Raw genomic sequence first — 3,212 nt, 5'->3', positions numbered from 1 at the left:
CTTCGCCGTGTGGCTCCCTCAATCCCCACCCCACTGGCCAGGCAGCACAACCACCCCTGCTGCCCACGGCAGAGGCTGCTGAGGATGGAGGGGAGGAGCCACAGCCCAGCCCCAAACCAGCCTGGCCCAAGCTCTTGAACATCTGCCAGCCTCCGAGACCCTCTGCATAGAAGCAGGGTCCTCTTGGGGCTGTGCCTGGCCAGGCAGGTGTGAACTTTACCCTCTTGGACAGGACAGCTCTGCAGGGCATCACTGGGTGGGAAGGGTGGGGTGAGGCTGGGGTCCTAGGTCATCACTGGAGACCTGAGCCCAGAGCAGTCACCCGAGGGTCTCAGGAATCATCATCGTTCTGTGCATGGCGACACACACACGCTCTGAGGTGCACAGAAGGCTGCCGGGCGTGGACAGCATCTGCCAGGGCATTGTGGGCAGATCAGGATGGAGGGCTCTTCTGCAAGAAAGGCATCCCCAGCAGCTTGAGATGCCATGAGGAGGCAGGTGGCAGGGCTGGTGGGGTGGGAGGTCCCAACCCTAGATGCTACCAGGAGCTGGCTGTGGGGCAGTGTCGCTGTCCTCAGGGAAACAGTCTTAAAAGCAGTAGCTGTGGACCTCAGTGGGATGCTCTGTGCTTGCACCCTCAGCAGTGGCTGGTTTACCCCCCCGAGGACCCCGTGGGGAGACAGAAGAGGTGTCTCTCTGGGTGGGGGCAGAGCTGGAGCATCTGCCCCAGCCCTCGATATGAACCCCAGCTGGCCATGGTGCCTTGGAGCTCGGGTTGCTCCGGCCTCAGCGTTGGTGTCTAGAAGATGGGATTATAAAGCCCGCTTCATAGAAGCTGTGTCTTGAACAAATCCTGGCGTGGGAGCCCCTGCTGGCTTGGCATCAGGGGCCACACCTGCAGTCTGAGCACTCTGGGGGCCGGGAACGTCCTTGCTCAGCTGTATGCCTGGCACTGAGATCCTGCAGACGTGTTCAAGTGCTGCTGTTTGCTGTGCAACTTTGCCCTCTCTGAGCCTGCAGCTCCCCCATAAAACAGGAATGAATAATAGCAGCTTCCTTTCAGAAATCCTACAAATGGCCAGGCGCGGTGGCTCACGCCTGTAATCCCAGCACTTTGGGCGGTCAAGGTGGGCAGATCAAGACCATCCTGGCTAACAGGGTGAAACCCCGTCTCTACTAAAAATACAAAAAATTAGCCGAGCGTGGTGGCCCACACCGGTAGTCCCAGCTACTCGGGAGGCTGAGGTGGGAGAATGGCGTGAACCTGGGAGGCAGAGGTTGCAGTGAGCTGAGATCGCGCCACTGCACTCCAGACTGGACAACAGGGAGAAACTCCATCTCAAAAAATTAAAATAAAAAGTAATGGCTGGGCACGGTGGCTCATGCTTGTAACCCCAGCGGTTTGGGAAGCCGAGGCAGATGGCTCTTTTGAGGTCAGGAGTTCGAGACCAGCCCGGCCAACATGGCGACACCCCGTCTCTACTAAAAATACAAAAATTAGCTGGGCATGGTGGCGCACTCCTGTAGTCCCAGTTACTCAGGAGCCTGAGGCAGGAGAATCGTTTGAACCTGAGAGGCGGAGCCTGCAGTGAGCCGAGATCACGCCATTATACTCCAGCCTGAGCACAGAGTGAGACTCCATCTAAAAAAAAATAAAAATAAAACTATTCTGCATAAGCAGTGTCCAAATCATAACAAAAATCAAATGAAAAGTAAACAAGATGTAACCTTATATCCGTTGGACCGGAGAAGATGAGGAAGCTGGACGATGCTGAGTACAGGAGGGGGAGGGAGCTCACGCACACTGTGGGGTGGACACGGCAGTGGCTCCAGAGGACCAGGTGCAGTCCTGGAGTCCAGGTAAGTGTAGACGGAACCTCTGACCTGGCAAGGCTGCTGCCGGTTTTAGAGGACGCATATGCATATGCAGTGGAGGCAATGGAGTGTCCGTCCCGGGAGGGCAGGGAAGGGTGGAGAATCCACACAGCCCACGGAGTGTCTGTCCCGGGAGGGCAGGGAGGGAGCCGTGAATGTGTACAGCCCATGTAGCTACTGCTGCATAACAAACTACCCCAACTCATGGGCTTAAATACACATGAGGCCAGGCATGGTGGTTCACACCTGGAATCCCAGCACTTCGGGAGGCTGAGGCGGGAGGATCACTTGAGCCCAGGAGTTTGAGACCAGCCTGGGCAACATAGTAAGGCCCCCCTCTCTACTAAAAAGTTAAAAATTAGGCTGGGCGCAGTGGCTCACACCTGTAATCCCAGCACTGTAGGAGGCCGAGGTAGGTGGATCACCTGAGGTCAGGAGTTTGAGACCAGCCTGGCCAACATAGTGACGCCCTGTCTCTGCTGAAAATACAAAAAATACAAAAATCAGCCAGGTGGCTCCTCAGCATCACGGGAGGCTGTTTCTAGGTGGTAACCCAATGACCAGGGGTTGGATTCATCCGAAGAGCTATCTGCTGTCTATGGTTGGTGCCAGCTGTCGGCTGGGACCTCAGTCAGGGCTGTCAGAACAACGACGTGAGGACTGGATGGGTCTCCAGGGGCTGCCGAAACGACCACAAAATGGGTGGCTTACAACAACAGAAATGTTCTCTCTCACCATCTTGCAGGCCTGAAGTCAAAATCAAGCTGTCAGCAGGGCTGACTCCCTCTGGAGACTTTAGGGTAGAATTCTTTTTGCCTCCAGCTTCTGGTGGCTCTAACACAGCTTGTGTTACCTTAGCTCACGGCTCCCTCGTTCCACTCTGCCTCTGTCTTTAGGTGGTCTTCTCTCCTGTGCGTTCATATCTAAGTTCTAAGTTTCTCTCTTCTCATAAGGACAGCAGTCATACTGGATTTAGGGCCCATGCCAACCTAGAACAACCTCATCTTTTTTTTTTTTGAGATGGAGTCTTGCTCTGTCACCCAGGCTGGAGTGCAGTGGCTCGATCTCGGCTCACTGCAAGCTCCGCCTCCCGGGTTGACGCCACTCTCCTGCCTCAACCTCCCAAGTAGCTGGGACTACAGGCGCCCGCCACCATGCCCGGCTAATTTTTTGTATTTTTAGTAGAGATGGGTTTTCACCGTGTTAGCCAGGATGGTCTCGATCTCCTGACTTCGTGATCCACCTGCCTCAGCCTCCCAGAGTGCTGGGATGACAGGTGTGAGCCACCACGCCTGGCCCAGAACAAACTCATCTTATCTTGATTTTGTCTGGAAAAA

The sequence above is a fragment of the Pongo abelii genome, chromosome 18 (genome assembly GCF_028885655.2).
Source record: "Pongo abelii isolate AG06213 chromosome 18, NHGRI_mPonAbe1-v2.0_pri, whole genome shotgun sequence".
NCBI classification, from domain to species: domain Eukaryota; kingdom Metazoa; phylum Chordata; class Mammalia; order Primates; family Hominidae; genus Pongo; species Pongo abelii.
The sequence above is the reverse complement of the archived record's forward strand: the minus strand, read 5'-3'. Positions refer to the sequence as shown.